Source organism: Cnephaeus nilssonii (genome assembly GCF_951640355.1).
Source record: "Cnephaeus nilssonii genome assembly, chromosome: 24".
NCBI lineage: Eukaryota > Metazoa > Chordata > Mammalia > Chiroptera > Vespertilionidae > Cnephaeus > Cnephaeus nilssonii.
In genome coordinates this window covers 10,029,036-10,052,157 of record NC_137095.1, presented here as the reverse complement: position 1 = coordinate 10,052,157, position 23,122 = coordinate 10,029,036, and the positions used below count along the sequence as shown (strand labels likewise).

The 23,122-nt window shown below is 47.6% G+C and overlaps 1 long non-coding RNA gene across 1 annotated transcript in view; it reads left to right on the top strand.

Annotated features, from left to right (window-relative positions):
• Positions 1–15,893: 15,893 nt before the first annotated feature.
• LOC307094883 overlaps positions 15,894–23,122 on the top strand; it is a 168,650-nt gene continuing 161,421 nt past the window's right edge. Inside the window, exon 1 of the long non-coding RNA XR_013813140.1 lies at positions 15,894–16,016. This is a non-coding gene — a long non-coding RNA (uncharacterized lncRNA). The remainder of the gene's footprint in view (positions 16,017–23,122) is intronic.

The following is a 23,122-nucleotide window of genomic DNA, read 5'->3' as shown; positions in this document are numbered from 1 at the left end:
TAAAAAATTCATGCCATCATATATTTCCCATCATGGAGAATGGGTCTTAATGTCATTTTAATATTTTCCGACGAAAAGACAATTTTAATTAAGGCGAAAGATATATCGCCTAAGGAAAGCTGAAGTGTTTAAAATTATTAACTGCTTGAATACTTGTTGCTACCCTACAAGCCGCCATAAAAGAAAAGAAATTAAGCACTCGGGGGATTAAGGCAATTTTGAAAGCTGCCACACACTCCCCCCCCCTTGTCCCCACCCCCCCCACCCCCCATCGCTTCTCCTTTTAGATCCGCCTAAACGAGTCATAACTGTTCCCCTCCACTCAGCCAGACTCCGGCTTTGTGGCTTTTTTAATAACCTGGGCCCGCTCCTGAGAGCTCTCCCTCCTTGCTCTCCCTACAAGCACATTTCTTCCCTGCCCCACAGCCGGCTGCCTCCCTCTCTTTGCTGCTGAGGCAGCTCATGGCAGTTTCATTGACGGCGGTGTTGTGTTACCCTGGAATCAATAGCTCAGCGCTTCCCAGCACGCCCATTAGCTTGTCAGTCAGGGCCTGGGGGCGGGGGGGGGGGGGGGGGGGGTGTCAATCCCACTCCACCAGGGGCTGGGGGGGCTGCAAAACCCAGGAATGCTGGCGGGCCCCGGTGGTTGTCGACCACCTGTTGCTGCGAAACATGTGCGAAGTGAATTAACTTTCGCGGGCACATGCCTCAAAGGTCAATGGCAGTGGGAGCCTTAAACCCATGGAATCTTTTAACTCATTACCCAAAACCCAGCGCTCCGGATCCGCCCCGGCTCCCGCGGCCAAAAGGGGCCATGTTCTTTGAGAGGCTGAGTTGGACAAACAGGTTGGCCCTGGGGGGTGGGGAGGCCTCAGGAAGGGCCTGGAGGGAGGGAGATGGGTTTCTGATTTGATTTTTCGGAGGCAATGGCCTGCCTCCTTCTTGATTACACATTAATGGGAAACAGTTTGCACGGGGCATGTGAGCTTGCTGGGGGTTTCCATAGTGTGCGTGTATGTGTGTTTGTGCGTGTGCATGTGCATGTGTGTGTGTGTGTGTGTGTGTGTGTGTGTGAGTTTCTTGCTCAAACTCCTAACAGGACTCTTGGGTAACTGAGGAGCCTAGTTTGTATTTTCTTTGTCCACACGAAAATGAAAAAGTTAAAGAAAGAAATACCTAAGGATGATGCCTAACTTCTTGGCCCACATGCCAAAAAGGAGTGGGAGCCTTAGAGCTAATAAGAGATGGGGTACTGAGCTGAAACCGGTTTGGCTCAGTGGATAGAGCGTCGGCCTGCGGACTGAAGGGTCCCAGGTTCGATTCCGGTCAAGGGCATGGACCTTGGTTGCGGGCACATTCCCAGTAGGAGGTGTGCAGGAGGCAGCTGATTGATGTTTCTCTCTCATCGATGTTTCTGACTCTCTATCCCTCTCCCTTCCTCTCTGTAAAAAATCAATAAAATATATTTTTAAAAAAAAGAAAAAGAGATAGGATACTGATTGTGTAGCAGATGATGACTAAGCGATGCGACTTTATTTTTTTTTAATATAATTTTATTGATTTCAGAGAGGAAGGGAGAGGGAGAAAGAAACATCAGTGATGACAGAGAGTCATTGATCGGCTGCCTCCTGCACGCCCCCACACTGGGGATGGAGCCTGCCACCTGGGCATGTGCCCTGACCGGGAATTGAACTCTGATCTCCTGGTTCATAGGTCAGCGCTCAACCACTGAGCCACACTGGCCGGGCCCATGCGTCTTTAATGTGTGTTTTAAAAATCCTGGGTCAGCCCCTTCGAGTGTCGGTGATGCCTTGCAGTCAACCTCAGGAAATCTCTTTGCAGATATTTATGATCCAAAGCCACGTCACCCCCCGACCACAAAAGGAAATTCTGTGCTTAGTGCATAAAGGCTCGGCGGGCTCGGCAAGGTTTGCTTTCAGCACCCGGGAGTTTCCTCACAAAACCCCAAATAAACTCACCACAAACCACAATGTCAACCGGCACACTTCAGATATGACTTGTTAACCTAATTCCACCAAATTAATTCGCCCATTTTAAGAGGGATTTCTGACGAATGGCGCAAACAAGAGCTGCAAAGCCATGTGAACACCCATTTGAATGCAAAGGGTTGGCAGGGGGAATATTAATCTTTTGAAAGAGACACACTCAAGGCAAACATTGAACCCCAGAGTGCCGGATGTAATTTGTTTCCAAGTTTCACTTAACCTGATCGGAGAAAGAAATACGTCCCTTTTAGAATAGAGAACATACATAGCGCTTCCAGTCCATGTCCCTCAGTTGCTTGCTTGCTTGTCTTGCTTTTGTTCTATGAAGTCTGCAACCTGGGCACATGCCCTGACCAGCAATCAAACCATGACCTCTTGGTTCATAGGTTGACACTCAGCCACTGAACCATGCTCACCTGGCAAGAAGTTTAATTCGTATTGATGTTTAAAAATAGTGTTATCAGGCCGTAGCTGGTTTAGCTCAGTGGATAGAGCATCGGCCTGCGGACTGAAGGGCCCCAGGTTCGATTCCGGTCAAGGGCACATGCCTGGGTTGCAGGCTCTCTCCTCAGAAGGGGGCGTGCAGGAGGCAGCCGATCAGTAATTCTCTCTCATCGTTGATGTTTCTATGTCTCTCTCCCTCTCCCTCTCTCTCTGAAATAAATGAAAATATATTTAAAAATATATATTGTTATCAGTGGGTTAGCTTTTGTGTTCCCACCTGTTGCCGATGGAAGTGGGCTTCTTGGGGTGCCATGGGAATAAGAATTTCCTGAGGTTCCCTCCCCCCCGCCCCCCACCCCAGAGGATGAGGCATTGTGGAAAGCTTTATTTCTGTGGAATTAAACCTCTGAGTTTCCAAGGTGCCATCTCCCTCATTGATGTTTCTCTCCCTCTCCTTTCCCCTCTCTCTAAAATCAATTAAAGAAAAAAACATGTTGATTAGATCTGATATAAATAGGGAGTATATTTATCTAATTCATTTAATAACTTAAGGCTGAATTTATTTTAATTTCTTATTCTAATTGGCTTTACATTGAGCATTGCAAATGTGGATTTTTCATTCTATGCAACATTCGTCTTTTCATTAACAAATTTTTTAGGATGTTTGCTTTATAGTATCATTTTTCAGGAACCACATATAAATGTGCTTCAAATCATAGTTCTACAGGTTCTGTGCAGTCAAATAGAGCTCTTAATTCTGTCCCCTTGTTTGTTTTCCTGTGTGTGTGTGTGTGTGTGTGTGTGTGTGTTTAATATATAATTTTATTGATTTCAGAGAAAGAGAGAGGGAGAGAGAGAAAGAAACATCAACGATGAGAGAGAATCATTGATCGGCTGCCTCCTGCACGCACACCACCCAGGCATGTGCCCTGACAGGGATTGGAACCGTGACCCCCTGGTTCATAGGTTGATTCCCAACCACTGAGCCACGCTGGCTGGGCTGTCTCCTCGTTTGTGGAGAAGCGAACCCCTTGGGGTCCTAAGCCAGGATTCAGCCTTTGTCCCAGCAAATGAATTAAGGGGCGGAAAGACCACGATTCTAGGACCAGATTAGAACAGGCTGGCTTCTGGGCCCTCATCTTCTTTCCCTCGTTCCTCGCGGCAGCTTCCTACGACTGATGGTGATGATCCGTGGGCTGCGCCTTCCCTTGGCCCGGGGATCCCCGGAAAAGGTTCTTTCTTCATTCTTCAGGGGTAGGTTTTCCCGAGAGCAGCGCGGGGAAGTGCCCAGTGAATGGCCACTGTGTGTGTGTGTGTGTGTGTGTGTGTGTGTGTGTGTGGCACGGGAGAGAGGCTCTCTACACTTCGGTAAGAAGCCTTATCCCAGATTAGGGCACCTCTCTCTCCAGCGTGTTCTTTTGGGGCTAGGGGTGAAAGGTCATCCTCTCAGAACGGATAGTCCTACTCAACCAATTACAAGATCCCAGGGTCCCTACAAAAGAGATCTTTGAAATTCCGCCAGAAGATTGTTTTTGCAACCTATTTCCGAAAAAGCACAAGGAAGCAAATGAGAGCATCCTTTAAGACCCATTCAGAAGACGGGGGCGTGTTTTAAGTTCTGGTGTAATTATTAACAACAACAAAATATAGAGATTTAGACATTGTAAACAAACTGTTTGCTATCTGTGCTATTTTCATAGACTGTGTAACACCTCCCTTTATCCCATCAAGGTCCAAATATAAAAAGAGGTGAACATTGATTGTCCTATTGAAATGCTAACACTCAGGAAATCTGGGCAGATGTGGAGAGAGGCACCGCTCAGCAGAAAAGCTATGGATGGCCTTGGACTGCCAATTACACATCTTTATTTTCTCTGTTTAACTTGGGGAATTAAAGCTGCTTAAATGAAAAGGAGATTGGATTTCGTTTTCTCCTTTTCTCTGGGCATCATTCAACCAAGGACAGTGACTTGCAAAGCTTTTTCCCTTCCTTGAAGTGCAATTGTCAGATGTGAAATTCCCGCATAAAAAGGTGTTGAGTTGTCTTTCTAATAAATAAATACATTTTATTGATTTCAGAGAGGAAGGGAGAGGGAGCAAGAGATAGACACATCAATGAGAGAGAATCATGGATCGGCTGCCTCCTGCAAGCCCCCCACTGGGGATCGAGCCCACAACCCGGGCATGTACCCTTGACCGGAATCGAACCAGGGACCCTTCAGTCTGCAGGCCGACACTCTATCCACTGAGCCAAACCGGCTAGGGCAAGTTGGTGTGTTTCTGTGTCAAAGATTGCAGAGCCTATTGCGGGTCTGAAATGCTCTCCTTTGGCCTGAATATAATCAGAGGGAATTTAGGTCAACAGTTTCGTCATGATGAGCAAGTGTATCGCTAATACTTGGTTTCCCTGAGCTTCCTTAGGGCACTGTATGCGATTTTGGACTCATCCTTGCTTTTTATTTTCACACAGAAAATATACCTTGTTGAGTGGAAAATCATTTTGATGAAGAGAATTTCAGATTCAGAAATCAGTGGGTTAGCCCTGGCCAGTGTGGCTCAGTGGATGGAGCATCGGCCTGCGGACTGAAGGGTCCCGGGTTGGATTCCAGCCAAGGGCACGTACCTCAGTTGCAGGCTCCCGGCCCTGATCGTGGCAACCAATCAATGTGTCTCTCTCACATCGATGTTTTTCTCTCTGTGTGTCTCTCCCCCTCCCTTCCACTCTCTCTGAAAATCAATGGAAAAATATCCAAAGGTGAGGATTTTTAAAAAAGATAAGTGGGTTATTTTAGGATATGCATTCATCCTCTCCTCTGTGTTACAATATCATACACAAAAACAACGATGCTCTCCCAAAACATGTGCTACAACTTTTCAGAAATTGGCAGAGCAATAGAGCGGTGCACCACCATTCTCCCGGGCCCAAGTTTATTCCCTCTATAAAGAAGCAGCCAAGCCCAAGTTGGTGTGGCTCAGTGGTTAGAGCGTCGGCCTGCACCCCCTCCCCCTCCCCCCCGATAGAGTCCACAATTACAAGGAGACCCTGAAATCTCCTCCTGCTCCACTAAACTGTCCTTAAAAAAGAACAGAAACAGTTGCACGGGGCTCATCCGAAACTGTGGTAGGTATTTTGGAAATCCAGTGCCATCTGCTCCAAATCCCAGCCAAACGGGCCCCCCACCGCCCCACCCCTTAAGTGACCCCACACAGGACTGGGAAAGTGGGCAAGCAGCTTGGCTCCACACCCCCCACCCCCGTGTAGGAGGATTAATATTACATGAGTCAGTGCATCTTCCCTCCTGCGATTTGCCACAAGTGAGAGAACTTCCGCTGCCCCCTCACAACATCTGGATGCTGCTGGCCGGGCCTCACTTCCAAGTGGAAACATCTGGGTGTCCGGGCAGAAGTAGACCTGGGTGGCATCGACGGAGGATTGTCGAAAAGTTGCTGGAGTGAAAGCATTTGGAAAAGAAGGAAGAAAGACAAAAGACGCTGAGCGATGTTTTATGTACATGTGCAGTTGTACTCAGATGTGCTCGTTTATTTTCCCTGACCGCTTCTTGCGTGAGCTCTGCCCACATCATGGGAAAGAAATGGTTTGATGATTTAAAGAAGAAGAAACAAAAAATGTAGCTACGTCACCAAGCAGGCCTTTCCCAGCTGATCCGACTATGAACTGCTGAACACGGAGCCTTTTGTGTCCTGGGGTTCCTTGGGGTCCCCTCTGCGATTCTGGAATTCATGGGTCATGTTGGCCCTGGCCACTCCCACCTCCCACTCCACATGCTTGTCCTGTGACTGGCTTCCTCTCGGGTGGGTCAAGAGGAACGCGGGAGCAGGGTGTGTGAGACAGAGAAATGTGGGCATGAGTCATCGTATCCAGTGCCTACTCCGGGGTCGTGGCTGTCGGACGTAATGAAAGTGCAGCTGAAACACTTGACCGCGAATTGATCTGCGCCCACACCTCCTGTAGAGAGGTTGGAGGAATGGAGCCCTCCTCCTTGGGGAGCCCCCCTCTCCCCACCCCACCCCCCGCCCTGCCCCAGCTTTAATGCAGAGGGGAGTGAGCTTCCTGGAACTGTTTATTTTGGAAACAGTTGAGGCAGCATCTGACCTCAAACTTTCCCATTGTTCAGCTCTTGCCCTATGATCCTTTGGATGAATTGAAATATCTTGGATTGCGATTTGTAGGATTATTCTTTTTATTGTTAACATATGACTTTGGGGAACCGACGCTGGGTAATACGTGTTGGGATTTTTGTTTGCTTGTTTGTTGTTTGCTTTTTCAAGCAATATACTTTCTGCCTTCTTACTAGTTATTAGACTGCAAACCATCTATTGAATGTTCGCTACAGTATAAAGATCTGTACATAAGAGTTTTACATACACGCTTGTTTAAATTCTTGTCACAAACCTCGGAGGAGCCGAGGATTCTGTGTATTTTCCAGATAAGAAAGCTGAGGCTCAGATGAAAAGAAAGAGAGGGAGAGGGACTTGCCTGGAGTCACTCGGAGAGTCCCAGGCAGGGCTGGTGCGGGAATCCGGCCGATTCTAAAGCCCAGGCTCTCGAGCCCTTGGCGGGCTGGCGAGTTCATGTCTAGAACTGGGAAGGCATCTCCTGCTGAATAAATGTTTGTGCTGGAAAGCAAACGCTGAAAAATCGGCACCATGACCCTCCCCCGCAATCCCAGGACAGATGCCAGGACTCCAATTCCCAGCCTCCCTTGCATCTCCCAGGTGCCCTCTGCATGAAATGCCCGGATGAGAATTTGGTTCCAATGCCCAGTGGGTCCTCTGTTTAGTTGGTTTTGGGGGCAACGTAAGCCTCCAGCGTGGGGTGGCGAAGTTGAGTTCCCAGCACAGGCTTGGGGTTGCAGGAACGTTCTAGAATTTTCTACGTGGGCCAATGACACTGTCTTCTCCTGATACAGCTTTGTGGCCTAATGTGGTGTGTATAGTTTTTATACTTTTTTTTTAATAGAAATTAACAGCCCGGCCAGTGGTTGTCGACCTATGAACCAGGAGGTCACGGTTTGATTCCTGGTCAAGGCACAAGCCTGGGTTGTGGGCTCAGTCCCTGGTGGGGGGCGTGCACGAGGCAGCCGATCCATGATTCTGTCTTATCATTGATGTTTCTATCTCTCTCTCCCTTTCTCTTCCTCTCTGAAATCAATAAAAATATTTTTTAAAAAGAAATTAGCAAGCATAAACACAAAATTTGCAAATACAACAACCTTCCAATATTATCTTATTCCTTCCAAACTCACTCATGCTAGGCATGCTCATATTCCTGATGGAACAGTAAAAATGCATTCTTTTTCATCCAATAACTCCACGTCTAAGGAATATATCTAAGGGGGAAAAGTCATATAGACAGCCAAAATATATAGGCAAGATGATTTATAATAGCAACAATTAGAACCTACATAACCAAGAATAGGGGGATTACTAATCTTTATTATGTAAAGCTAGAGGCCCGATGCATGAAGATTCGTGCAAGAACGGGCCTTCCTTTCCCTGGCTGCCGGTACCACCTTCACTCCGGCTGGAAACGCCTTTTTGCTCCGGCCCGGAGCCACCTTTCCACCTTCCCAAGCTGCCCAGAGTCCCAGAGCGGCTGGGGTGGTGCAGAACGCCTGCGTCCTGCACCGCCCCCGGCCACTCAACGCCTGCGTATGCAAATTAACCTGCCATCTTTGTTGGGTTAATTTGCATACTCACTCCTGATTGGCTGGTGGGCGTCGCAAAGGTATGGTCAATTTGCATCTTACTCTTTTATTAGTGTAGATTATAGTAAATAATTATAATGAATATTATGTGATTATTAAAAATAAAAACTTTAAGGAATATTTGATAGTGGAAAAATATTTATGGGGTGAAAAAGTAACATTCAAAACTGCGTGACAGTGATTCTAATTGTGTGTTTTTTCCTAAGAAAAAAACATATGTGTTAGTTTAAAAGACTGGAAGAGATCATATCAAAATATTGTCAGTAATGGAATTTTCAGTGATTGTTTATCTTCCTACTTTTCCCAATTTTCTTTATTAACATCAAAACTTTAACGTAACAGGAAAACTCAGTAGATATGACGTAGAAGCACGGAAACAAAACCGAACACTGACCAGTCAACACCAGGCTGCCTAGGTTTGAATTCCTTCCTTGTGAAACCCGGCCAAGTGACTTGAGTCCTCCATGCCTCAGTTTCCCCCATGGGAAGTGGAGTTGATGACAGTGTCAGCTTCATTCGGTTGTTAGGCTATGCCAGGCATTTAGGAGACTGCCGGGCAGTGATCCTTTTGAGAACTAAGGTGAATATCTTTCTCCAGCGTTTGCTTTCCAGCGTAATATCACAATCGCACAAATGGGATTGCCTGGGGTGCAGCAGTGCGGGCTCTGGGAAATTCTCGGAGATGCCCTGCGGTACGTGGTCCCAGTTCCAGACTCCCTTCGCCTGTGTGGTTCTTACAGTCATTCCCTCGGTCCTTAACTCACCGAGTTACTGATTGTGCCTTATTCATCATCGTGCCCCCAACACTAAGCACCTGTATGTCCACACTAGATGTTTCCTATTAGGAACAGGCTACAACACTTACCAAGTATGGCCAATGGATATGATTAACTAGAGGCCCGGTGCATGAAATTCATGCATGGGGGGGGTGTCCCGTGGCCTGGCCTGCACCCTCTCCAATCTGCGATCCCTCTCACAATCCAGAACCACTGGCTCCTAAGTGCTCACCTGCCTGCCTGATGCCCCTAACTGCTCTCCTGCCTGCCTGATACTCCTAACTGCTCTCCCCTCCTTGTCTGATCCTCCTAACTGCCTATCTGCTCTCCCCTCCTTGTCTGATCCCAACTGCTTATCTGCTCTCCCCTCCTTGTCTGATCCCCCTAACTGCCTATCTGCTCTCCCCTCCTTGTCTGATTCCCCTAACTGCCTATCTGCTCTCCCCTCCTGGCCTGATCCCCCTAACTGCCTATGTGCGCTCCCTTTCTCTCCGTGCCTTCAGACCCCAGCACAGGAGTGCTGAGAGCTCTCCGCCGAGGCCCCGCCCCTGTCCTGATGCACCCCTCCAGGCCAGACGGTGCCACGGGACTCCGCGCCCCTCCACCAGGGGGCCACCCCCTGTGGCAGCCTCATGTCCCAGTGGCACGAGTCCCCGCCCCCGCCCCCCCGCCCACTGTGAACCTTTGGGACCAATTAGCATATTACCTCTTTATTATATAGATGTTATGTTGTTTCATCACACACACACACACACACACACACACACACACACACACACACAATATACCATGTAGAGAGATTTTGAAAGGAAGGATATATTTTTCCAGAATTTTACGTCATGCATTGGAAGGTATTACTACATCTGTAGTCGGACTTCTTTTTAGTAAAGTTGATATAAAATGGTTAGGATTCCAGCAATTAGAGTCAGATCCCTTACTGGAATCACTTCCCTCAGCCTATTTATAGAGATAGTTCCACGACTCCAATTGGAGCTGCTGAGGAGGCCTTAAGCAGTTACTACTTAAGCCGTTATTTCTATGTCCCTAAGAGTAAAACCAAATTTCCAGCCATTTAAGCTCACTGGTATTTCTGCGTAGATAGAGCGGGCCTCCCCAGAACACGGCAGTAACGACCTTGGCCTTCTGGGCCTGGAGACCTGGATTCCGGATCAGGTGGCCCTGCGTTGGGGGAGGGGCGGGGAGGAGGGAAGGGGGTGCTCACTGCACCTCTCCAGGTCTGAGTTCCTTTTTCCCCCATTGATAGGACTGCCGAACTTTCTAGGATTCAAGCTAACCGGGGAACAGCAAAGACCCCTGAATACGCCTGCCCCACTTAGGAGGGGGCAAATAGCAAGGAAGGGGTGAGGCAGTGCCTTCACCCTACCAGACCTGAGGCCCTGAACCTAACTGTCCCCTGTACCTGGGCTCCTGAGCATTAAAGAGAAAAAATTCAACATGATATAGAAAAATGTTAGTTACATGCAAACAAGTGGTTAGAATAAGATGGAACTGGGAGACATTGTAGAAAATAGGTACTAGGCAAAGTACCGAAAATTAGGTACAGCGGTACAGCGGCAGATTCGGAAATGACCGAAAAATCGGTACAGCGGTCTGGTAGCCTTCCGTTAAATGAGTAAGTGAAGCTTATTTGGCTCGAAATTTCTAGATGCTTCCAAAACACGGCTGTGTATCTCCCTTTTCCTAAACAACTCCTTGAGCTGTTTGGGGCCGGGCCCTGCCCAGGCACAGGGATTCCAGCGGGGCCAGCGAGGCAGCCCAGATGCCCGCCTCCTCATATCAAACGGGGCTTCCTGCTGGGTCTCTTTACACCATTAAATTTCCTCAAATGTGCAGCCTGGAGAATTTTTCCAGGTGTTCAAATTCCTGGAGGGCGGAGGGAGCCCCGAGCCTCGCATTAGATCAATACCACGCTGGGGCGCAGCACAAAGAACCTTTTTGCATGGTGGGGGGGGGGGGGGGGGCTCTGGAGCGCGCTGTTTTGGAGGCAGCCTGGCAGGGCCCACAAGGCCGGCTGGCTGTCACTCCGCGGTGACACCGAGCCGGGCGGACCCCGGAGCTCCCGACGGTGGCATCCCGCAGACCTGGGCACCACCTTGATCCAACCTGCGCGCCGTGGAGATGCGCGGACCGGGGCGCACCTGCAGGGCGCACACCTCAAACCTCCCCAAGGTTCTGCGTGTCCCTGCGGGCGGGTCGGAGCGCCCGGACCGGCCAGCCCCCTCCGGGAGCCGCTTGCTTGCAGCGAAAAGCAAAGAATCCAAGCCGAGCCACAGGTTGAAATCGGAGCTGGAGCCCGGCTCCCCCGCCAGGTGAAGAAAGCTGGCAAGGTCAGCCGTGCAGTCACCAGGTGGTGCATTTAATTTAAAAGGAGCGTTAACCTTGTTTATACAAAATAACAGCAATATGCAGAGAAGCAGTAAATCCATTGTTGTTAAACAGCGGGGCGCCCGCTGGCGCTGGCAGGCTGCCCACCCGGCGACGTGAACCCGGCTGGCACCGAGTGATTGGGGAGCAGGGAGCGCGCCGCCTGGCCTCGCCGGGGAGGACCCGCGCTGCGCCCTCCGCGCCCTCCGGCTGGCTCCCTGCATTCTTGTCAAATATATTTAGAACAAGAGGTGTCCACTTAAAGAGAAACATTTGTTAATCACTGCAACGCAGGCGCTTGGCCGCGGTCCAGTTCCACCTTTGTAATACGCACGGTCGGTCTCCAGCTAAGCGGGGACGTCCCCGCAAGTCCCCTCTCTCCCTGGGTCCCCTCGGATTGACCCAGGGTGAATGTCCCTGGCACCTTATTAATTTTCCCTCCCGGCGGGGGTTTCCCCAGCCAATGCCCAGGCTTCGGTGTGAGACAAATAAATGATAATGCGGGAGGGGAAAGAACGAGGGTGGTGGTGCTTTAAGCAAGGGACAGATCCCAGTGAAATTCCTGTTGACCCAGGCCGGGTGTCGACAGCCTCCGTGTTTACCATCAGCTGTCCCCGCTAATGACACCGATAACGGAGGCTGCCCCCTGGCTCGGGGTGCCGCCGATAAAGGAGCCTCTGTTTAAAGAGACTCCGGTCCCGGCCCCTGATCCTCCAGTAACTTCTGATCCACCAACAGGTCTTGCAGGCAGGGAGACAGGGGGGGATGGAAAGGCAGCCGGAGGGCAGGGTGAGGTCAGCGCTAGGCGCCCAGGAGAATTCATCCTTTTGTTTGAAAACCACTGACATTTCCCCCGCCCCCAACAATTCCCTGGAATGAAGGTGCCAGGGACAAGGTTGCAGCGTCACTGAGGCTTAACCGCATGCCAGTCGCTTTCAATACTTGGAACCGCGTCCCTCGCGAGACTGTGACGATGTAGAGGCCCTTGGGTGGCACCCAGGCTAACGTTCTGACCTGGCGGCTCAGGTGGCAAATGTCCCCAAGGCTAAGGTGCTGCCTGCAGCCACTGAGCAGGTTTGGCCTCAGCTCCCTGTCCACCATCCTTTTCAAACACACAGACAGGGAGATGCAGACATTATACGCATTTTATAATACACCTGCATAGCACGCATGCACACACGTGGGGCTAGGAAGAGGAAATGTATAAGATCTGTGTCTGGAAATGCATCCAAGGAGGTATACAATGGCCTATCCCTTTAAATTTCCTCCTCCTGCCCCGATCGAGTTGTCAGACAGCAGCTTTCCAGTGTGTTCCAAGCTGAGAGGAAGCCAAAGCCCTCACCTGGCTCAGGTCCCAGCCGGGTAGATCCTTGGCTTCCCTCAAGGCCCACGTCCGCCCTGATTAGTTCATGAATACAATCCATTTGAAGATCAACAAACCTGGAATCCCATAATCCCTTTCATGCTCTAACCAGTCAAGCAGACGTACCTCCAATAAAGCAAATGCACAGAACAAATTGATTTCTGCTTTTAGAAAGTGCCGATGGTGCCCCGGCCGGTGTGGCTCAATTGGTTGGAGCATCCTCCCGCGCACCCAAGGGTCATGGGTTCAAGCCCCCAGTAGGGGCGAGTGTTGGAGGCAAACAACCAATGTTTCCCTCTCACGTTGATATTTCTCTCTCTCCTTCTCTCCCTTTCCTAACATATCCTTGGGTGACGATGAAAAAACAATAATAATAAAGTGCAGACGGTAGGAAACAAATGACCTCACATTCATTCACCTGTCTTTTCACCTATAGGATGTCCCCTAGCTGACGCTCGAGATTTTGAGAGGAAAAATAAGTAAGTTAATAAAAGGCAGGCAAAGTATGGTAAGGTGCACAGAAGAAAGGAGGTAACATTTTGACCTCAGCAATTTCCTCGGCAGAGTTCTTTACGGTGTTTTTAAGGATAAACTCCTATAGAGTATTCCCCAGGGATCTACATTAACCCAAGACTCAGCACTCATATTTCTAAACTACAGTGACTGCACCATTTTCTCTTGATAGCGCAGTATTATAAAAGTACTAGAGATCTGATGCACAAAGATTCGTGCAAGAATAGGCCTTCCTTCCCCTGGCTGCTGGCACCGCCTTCGCTCTGGCCAGAGCCACCTTCCACCTCTCGCCTTGTTGTGTCAATTTGCATATTCCCTCCTTATTGGCTGTGGGCATCACCATCTTTATCGCAGAGTTACGGTCAATTTGCATATTCCATCTTTATTAGCCAGGATTCTTTCTACAAGATTTAAATGTAGCTGATGATCTCTTTGTGGCATTTCCTTCATCATCAACTGTTAGGGGTTGAATTGTCTTCCCCTCACTTTGTCTGCTGAAGTCCTAAAGCCCAGCACCTCAGGATGGGGCCTTGCATGGGGAGAGAGGGCCTTCAGAGAGAGTCAAGGTGAAATGAGCTCATCTGGATGGGCCCAATTCAGCATGCCCGGTGTCCTATATGCACGGGTAATTGTAGAGATACATATAGGAGGGAGGAGATGTGGAGAGACAAGGGGAGGGACTGCCTCTCCATGGCCAAGAGCAAGGCCTGGAGCACATCCTTCCCTCGGAATTAACCAAAGCTGCCAACACCGTGACCTTGGCCTTCTGGCCTCCAGAGCTATGAGACGACAGCCTTCTGTGGTTTAACCCCCCCCCCAGTCGGTGGTACTTCGGTGCAGGGGCCTAGAAAACTAATATACCAAACAATTTTAACCATCTCAGTGACTTTATTCCCCGCAATCAATACTTCAAAAGCTGATGAGCTCAATCGAAATGGCTTAAAATTATTGTGAACGTGCTACATGGAATGTGAAGGCAAACAGAGCCAACACTTGTTACGCATCTATTATGTCTTGGGCAGGATCGGGGGAACTTGATATGTTTTTTTGTTTATTTTGCAGGTTTAAACCATGCTTTGAATAATACAATTTTATTTAATTCAATAGGAGCACAATTTGTGCAGTAAGGACATTTACAGTAAACATGAATAATTGGAATGAGTACCAGTTAAGGGAATTGTCCATTGCTTAGCATATCTCATTACATTACATACCAGAGAAGGCGGAATCTCCCTACTTTATGAGCAATGGTACATGGTGAATTCGTCTCCATCATTTCAATCACATTTTTGATCTATAATATAATTCATAGTTGAAAAGTGTATACTAGGTTCTGTCAAGGATCCAACTGTGAACAGAGGTTATTTAAAAAACACAGTTGAGAAGGTTTCCCAAGTAGGTACTTTAGATAAAGTCCTAAATGAGGAAGGTATAAAGCCTGAAGCTCCTGTCTTTGGGTAGCTAAGAGTCTAACTCAGGGGTCCTCAAACTTTTTAAACAGGGGACCAGTTCACTGTCCCTCAGACCGTTGGAGGGCCGGACTATAGTTTAAAAAAAAAACTATGAACAAATTCCTATACACACTGCACATATCTTATTTTGAAGTAAAAAAACAAAACGGCAAAAACACCCGCATGTGGCCCACGGGCCGTAGTTTGAGGATTCCTGGTCTAACTGGTGAAAAAGGCCATAAGCAAGACAAGAAAGTAAATTAAAATTACACTTACAAACAATATGTCATCAGCCCAGCCGGCAGGGCTCTGAGATTGAGAGTCACCTATGAACCAGGAGGTCACAGTTCCATTCCCGGTCAGGGCACATGCCCTGATTGCAGGCTCCATCCCCAGGAAAGAGCGTGCAGGAGGCAGCCAGTCAGTGATCCTTTCGCATCATTGATGTTTTTATCTCTCTCTCTCCCTCTCCCTTCCTCTCCTAAATCAATAAAAATATATTTTAATAATAATAATAATAAATTGCTAAAATGTCTTCATTCATGGGGTCCAAAGTCCTTGACATTGTGCATCAGAATCAGGCTGGTTACATCGTTTATCTTATTTCATTTAGGTAGGCAGAGAGTGACAGCCCTCATCTTTTCCTGAGAGGAGATCAGCTGAGAGCATCCCATATAATAAAAGCCTAATATGCAAATTGGCCGAACCGCAGAATGACCAGTGGAACAACCGGTCCCTATAACGTGCACTGACCACCAGGGGGGAAGACGCTCAACGCAGGAGCTGCCCCCAGCCTGCAGGCCCCAAGCCAGCCAAGGCGGGTGCCAGCTGGGGCCCCTGATCACCCCATCGGTCACCCCACAGATCGGCCCTGATCACCGGCCAGGCCTAGGGATTTCGTGCATCGGGCCTCTAGTGATAACAATAATAGTAGAAGCTGGTATTTCTTTAGTGCCTCCCACATCCCAGCCATGATGTGGTCGAATCCCCTCAAGACCGTGGCAAGGGCAGCAGTAACTTCCCTGGGGCTCGGTGTCCTAAAGTGCAGACACCTATTAACCTTTTGCACTCGGATGTCGAGTGTGACTCGACACGGTTCGCATTAAATCCCGAGTAGAAAAAAGGAATCGAGAAAAAAGCAAGCGAGTGCAAAGGGTTAAGCGTCAGGGCCAAGGCTTGAATCCAGGGCCAGCGGCATGGAGCCCACATGTGTTCTCCTTACCCCACAGGACGGGCTGGAAGACAGCAGGCAAGAGGACCTTCCGGTGCCTCGAGAGCACAGCCAACTTCAGAATCTAGAAAAACATGACCGTCCTTCCTGCGCAGACTCGGCAGAAATGGAGGTGCAGGTAAGGCTTGCTATTCTTTACTTCAGTTCACCTGTACTGAGCGCGGCTGTCCTTGTGCATCAAAATGAAGCGATCGCCGCCTGCTTTCTCTCATGCAGTTCTTAGGCAATCATTTTGGATTAGGAGTCTGTAGACTGGGTGATGTTTAATGCAAGTATAACTCTTATGATTCTGGATGCGGCTGTGGTGGAATCCTCAAAATGAAGAAAGACTCCAGCTCTTCATTTTTGTTTGAGACTCTCCCAGGTAAGAGGCAGGCCATGTTCCCATCGCGTTTCTTTCGTAGTTGCTTGCCGACCCGGTACAGGTAGCTCACACGTGACGAGAAGGTGACAAGGAGACCTGAGCGGTGTCAGTTGCGACAATCACTGGCTTCTCTCTGCACTCTCCCTCGCTCAGCCTCACAGCTCCAGGCTTGTGGGGAAGAACTTGGTGTGATTTGTACTAAGGAGAGTTTGTTTTTGAAAAGAACTTTAAATTTTATTTCTAATCACAGTTGGCATTCACTATTGGTTTGTATCAGTTGCAGGTGGACAGCGTAGTGGTTAGACAATCGTGTCCTTTACAAAGTGTCCCCCTGGTATTTCCAGTGCCCACCTGGCACCCTGCAGAGTTACTACAATACTAGAGGCCCGGTGCACGAAATTCGTGCACTGGTAGGGTCCCACGCGGCTGCCAGCTGCCGGCCGGGGCCTCCCTCCCTTCCCCCAGCGGCCTGCCCCCTGGTCAAACTCCTGGGAGAACTCCTGATCGAGGGGACAATTTGCATACTACGCTTTTATCTGTACTTTTTAATCCCTTCACCTTTTTCATCCAGTCTCTCAACCGCCCTCCCCTCTGGCAACCATCAGTCTGTTCTCTATGAGTCTGTTTCAGTTTTGTTTATTTTGTTGGTTATTTTGAGGGAAAACATATGGTATTTGTCTTTCTCTACCTGACTTATTTCACTTAGCATAGTACCCTCTAGGTCTATCCCTGCTGTTGCAAATGGTAAGCTTTCATTCACTTTTATGCCTGAGTCAGTCATATTCCGTTGTATATACTTACGGCGACTTCTTTATCCATTCTTCTATTGATGGGTACTTGGGTTGCTCCCATATCCTGGCTGTTGTAAATAATGCTGCAGAGAACATAGGAGTGTATATATTATTCCGCATTAGTCTTTCCAAGGCGGTAGCATGAGAGCAGAAAACCAAACAAAGCAGAGATATGAGCCATGAGTATATCTGGGGTAAAGAATGTTCCAGAAAGAGGGGACCACAAATACAAGTCCCCAGAAGGAGGCACTGTGGTGGAAGGATGGAGGATGTAACGAACAAAGGAACTACTGGGTGAATGCCTTCAGTAATGAGTTATTATTAGAACTCAAAAACATTATGAGTTTCAAGACAACAGGAAGTCATTCAAAATTTATATTTTTAAAAATGTTATAAAAACTCTTTCATAGGCTTAGCCATCATTATGCTATGGTTTAATTCTGCACTTCTTAATGCTGTTCTGGAGAATAAATCTGAATATGGAAGAGCTAGATACTAGAAAGTTGTATAGAACTAAAAAGAAATATGTCCTTCAAAGCATTCCTTTAAACCCATTTCCTGTGAGCCAAACAACCCTAGGTATTCCTTGAAGTGATTACCCAATTAAACTCTGATAATAGAGGTTCCTGAATTTTTTTTAATATTCCCTATTTGGAAAAAAAAAAATGTCCTAGATTTAAAGGGATATCAGAGGACATAGGTCTGTGGCCCTGAGATTTTAGCTGAGTCCATTGAGAAACTTAGATGTGGAATAAATAATCGTACATAAATAAAACTACCTTTCAGGACCATGTACTTGGCACACTACAGACTCAAAATAGTAAGAATAAGAATTATTATTAAATAGTACATAGTGCCCTAACTGGTTTGGCTCAGTGGATAGAACATCGGCCTGCGGACGGAAGGGTTCCAGGTTCGATTCCGGTCAAGGGCATGTACCTTGGTTGTGGGCACATCCCCAGTGGGGGGTGTGCAGGAGGCAGCTGATCGATGTTTCTCTCTCATCGATGTTTCTAACTCTCTCTCCCTTTCCCTTCCTCTCTGTAAAAAAATCAATAAAATATATTTTTTTAAAAATAAAATAAATAAATAAATAGTGCATAGGTACATAATCATCATAATAAAGTGCCTAGCCTCTCAGCAATCCAGTACCTAGATGCACACTTCACAGATGTGACTTTGCCTGTCACACCCGCGTACACGTGGCCCGCGTCCATAGGCAACAGATGACAGAGGGATGTGAATGCGAGGCTCCCTCCAGAGCCATATGCTTCCTCGGGTAACCTGAGGCGGACAAGGTGACATCACACCCACTCACACTCCCCTCCATCCTGGTTCTGTGCTGCTCAGCCCATGTCAGTACTTTCGGCAGGCAGAGTGACTTTCCCATCATAATAACTCATCAATAAAGCAGCTCCCGCAGCACAGTCTTTGTCTGTTACACCCCTTATTCCCTCTCCCGTCCTTCCACCTGTCTCCCATGATTGTCCATGGTTTCTTAACTTCATGCCTTTAAGCCTGGGGACAGTGGTGTTGTAAGGGAGCGGGAAAAAGGAAGACAGAATAATTATTGCAGCTGGAGGGGATAACATAATCCCATCCAACCATTCTTGCTCAGTTCACCTCTGACCTTCTCCCCAAGCTTCCCAATGGTCTCAGAGTTCAAGCTCTTGACCGTCTTGCCAAAGACCTACCAGGTTCTGGTTGGCAGACAGCTGGTGCCCCTCCATCCATGGGATCCTATGAAAGTCAAGTCTCGCCCAGCTGGTGTGGCTCAGTGGTTGAGCGTCAATCTGTGAACCAGGAGTTCATAGTTCAATTCCTGGTCAGGGCACATGCCCGGTTGTAGGCTCAATCCCCAGTGGGGGGTGTACAGGAGGCAGCCGATCAGTGATTCTCTCTCATCATTGATGTTTCTATCTCTCTCCCCCCCCTCTCCCTTCCTCTTTGAAATCAATAAAAATATACTTTTTTAAAAAAGAAAGTGAAATCTCGCCTCCCCCCAGGCTCCACAGAGCCCTGTACAGGTGACCACTCAAGGAACAGTCATTATTTGTGGCTATTGTCTAATTTAGACCTTGCTAGTACTAAAGACATTTCTGATCATATTTTTTAAGCCATCTAGTTATTTATACATTTACAAGAAGTTGTGTGTTTATTTTTCTTAGTTGCCTCAGTTCGCTTGTTGCTATTTATCTTGCAATAAGACTAAATATTTTAAAATTGGGAATGACAAGCTGATATGGCCCAAATTCTTTTGCCTCGCCAAATTCTAATCTTTTATAAGGATACAGATCCCAAATTTATTTTGGAAAGTCCAGTTGCCTCAGAAAGTCATTCTCCACTGGATTTATAAAGCTGGTATTATTTTTAGACTGTCTAATCTTTTTTCCAATTCCCTGATGGTCATAACATATTAAAAAACAAAACAGAAAAAATAAGCAGGCCCAAGTCACGCCAAAAATAAAAACTTTTGGTTTCAAGCCTTTATAGATGATCTCTCTTCTCATTGATGTTTTGAAAAAGTTTTAATTTGAGGAAGAAAAATATTTCTACCACCAGCAATATTTTAAGTCCATCAGGGACATTTTTATCAAGGGCTCAGATAACTTTTCATTTAGTCCCCAAATAAGTAAGTAAAATAAACAGACGATAATGCTAATCTTAGCTTGTTTCTCAAACGTCCACTCTGTGGGACACTTGACCTACATCTTCTCATTTAATAGCCACAAAAAAGGCCATTTTAATCACCTGCTTACAAATAAAGGGACCGAGATTTAGAGAGACGGAGGTACTGGTTGAAATCACTCAGAGATGGCCAGGATTTGAACCTGAATTGTGTGTCTCTAACCTTAAATACTGTGTTGTGGTGAGTAGGCCATGTGGTCTTATGATCAGGGCTGCCGTGGGGAGGGTACCCTGGACCAAAGCCTCAGGGTCCCTCTCCACCTGACCTCTCAGCATCAAAGGCTCAAGGTCACCCGACAGTTGTTCATCTGGTTCATGTCCATCAGGATGGGATTCGAGACATGTTGCTGTGCATATACATCTTTCTGTGTATGTTATATAAACCTGTAATCACGCTAAATTGTGCTCATGTCATTTTAGGTAGTTAAAATTAGAACTTCTTTTTTAAATATATTTTTATTGACTTCAGAGAAGAAGGGAGAGGGAGAGAGAGATAGAAACATGAATGATGAGAGAGAATCATAGATCAATGCCTCCTGCACACCCCACACTGGGGATGGAGCCCCAAACCTGAGCATGTGCCCTGACCGGGAATTGAACTGAACCGTGACCTCCTGATTCATAGAGTGACATTCAACCACTGAGCCATGCTGGCCGGACTAGACCTTCTTTATTGAGACATGAATTGAACACAAAACATTGTGTCTTAAGGCCAAAACTGATTCATTCATAACAAGGATTACACCACTCATACATATGCAATGGAACATTTTTAAAAATTGGGTCTGCATAGAATCACAGAATGTAGAGTTTTGAGAAAAAGCTAAAAGACGCTTTCTGTTGATTCCAGTAAAACTGATCTAACAGGTTAAGAATTTACTATTCTTGCCCAGGCGGTGTGACTCAGCAGTTGAGCATCAACCTATGAACCAGGAGGTCATCGGTTTGATTCCTGGTCAGAGCACATGCCTAGGTTGCGGGCTTGACCCCCAGTAGGGGGTGTGCAGGAGGCAGCCTATCGAAGTTTCTATCTTTCTATACCTCTCCCTTCCTCCCTCTCTAAAATCAATAAAAACAGCCCTGACTGGTTTGGCTCAGTGGATAGAGCATCGGCCTGCGGACTGAAAGGTCCCAGGTTCGATTCCGGTCAAGGGCATGTACCTTGGTTGCGGGCACGTCCCCAGTAGGGGGTGTGCAGGAGGCAGCTGATTGATGTTTCTCTCTCATCGATGTTTCTAACTCTCTATCCCTCTCTCTTCCTCTCTGTAAAAAATTAATAAAAATATATTTTTAAAAAAAATAAAAACATCTTCAAAAAACAATTTACTATTCCCTTAAGAAGACAGTTTTCCACTAGATTTAAACTGGGGGAATTTTAACAAGATCTACATAACCAATGTTATTCTTAAAGTACACACATTTTCTATCTGCAGAGTTTCTCCATGTACATATTCACGCAACCGCTGTCTATTTCTACAGCACACAAAAATGGTACCATCCATGTCACCAAGTTTTCCAAGTCTGTGCATTTCGATGGCTCTGGCATGGGACAGGCTGGGGTGAAATCTTTGCCTGGGTGCGATCTTACAAAAGAGGGGGCGAATTATCAGCTTCATCCCTAAACACCAGCTTTGTCGTTTAGGCTTGCAGACAGCAGCTGCTCCCTAAATACAGGTTTGTTGAGATGACGGGGGGGGGGGGGGGGGGGGGAGGGGGGGCACCAGTAAATATTAGAACCTATTGTTTCCAAAATATCCTTGGAATGGAACATGGTTTTAGTTTAATAATAATTAAGCAGACGCTTGGACTCAATACCGTGTTTGAAGCAACGCTTAAGTAGTGATAACAGGTCTCCGAGACCCACAACACGGCCCCACCCTGATTGCTTTGTCTTTGATGTAGCCATTTTCAAAGCCACGGGATCACTAGGAGCCCGACCAGGCAGAAATGGGCGTTGCTGGGCATGGATGCTTCCCCAGGAAGGCAGATCTGATCTCTGGCCCCGGTTCCTCTTGGACCGTCTCTGGGGTTTCCTTTGGGATTCTCCAAGGCCCTTCTGTTGGTCTGCACACTTGGGATGGGGACAGACCTTGAAGCTTCGCGGCACAAGTGCTGGGAGGCTTGGGGACCTGAAGAGGCCACAGGATAGACATCTGTCCCCTGCCCCCCCAGGGCCCGGGTCCAGGAGGGGCAGAACTGTGGGTCCAAACAAAACCATGGTCTGCATCTCCTCTGCGCCTCCCTTCACAGAGGGCGATAGACAGTCTCAGGAACAGGCCCCCCTATGTGGCTCCACCAGGGTCCCCATCTCTGGGTCCTTGTCCAGCCCACCATCATTTCTAACAGCGGCCCCCGATCGGGGTCCTCGTAGCTCTTGAGAATTCCCAGAGGGATCCCTGGAAGGCCTAAACTACTTCCTACGTTTCAAAAAGCCTACACAACCCCCCATTCATCCTCAATTAACGTGATTGATGCACTTAATAAATGCAGTGGGATATGTTTTAATGAATGAGATTCCTGGGGAGTCAGAAGCAGATAATTAAAGGGGTTCTTGATTTTTTTTTTTTTTTCAAAAACGTTAGGGACACGTGCCCGGCTGATGTGGCTCAGTGGTTGAGCATTGACCTATGAAACGGGAGGTCATGATTCAATTCCCCGTCAGGGCACATGCCCAGGTTTGTGGGCTCAATCCCGGTAGGGGGCGTGCAGGAGGCAGCCGATCAATGATTCTCTCTTATCATTGATGTTTCTATCTCTCTCTCCCTCTCGCTTCCTCTCTGAAATCAATAAATATAAATTTAAACAAAAGTTAGGGCCACTTGTACTATAGCATACACCAGTGATGGGCAACCTTTTGAGCTCGGTGTGTCAAACTTTGCCAAAAAACCGAGCATAACTCGGGTAGTGTGTCACTTTGTGGAAAAAACACTATTTCGCGATATTTATAGTTTAAATAACATAAATGTTTCATCCTCGGCATGCGGCCGCCTCAGCGGCCGCGTGTCATCAGAAATGGCACTGACACGCGTGTCAGAGGTTCGCCATCACTGGCATACACCATGGTCTGAAGAGCTGTGGAGAACATGTGCTTGCATGTATGTAATTGACATGGCCACATGTATGTCCCAAATTCACAGACTGTCAATAACCATTCAGCCTGGGGGTGGGAAAAGGCATGCCTTTGATGCCCAGAGCTCTCACATGTCCATAAATGACATCCACAAAAATAAAAGGAAAGGGAGGAGGAATAAAAGAAAAGACCAAGAGAGAAAAAGCAAAGAAGGTTCTAGAATTATTCCACGCCTACTCACTTCTCAGAGCTTTGGGACACCTGACCTAACCTGATAATGGACCGAGATTCAGTGACAGGCCCAGGACCCC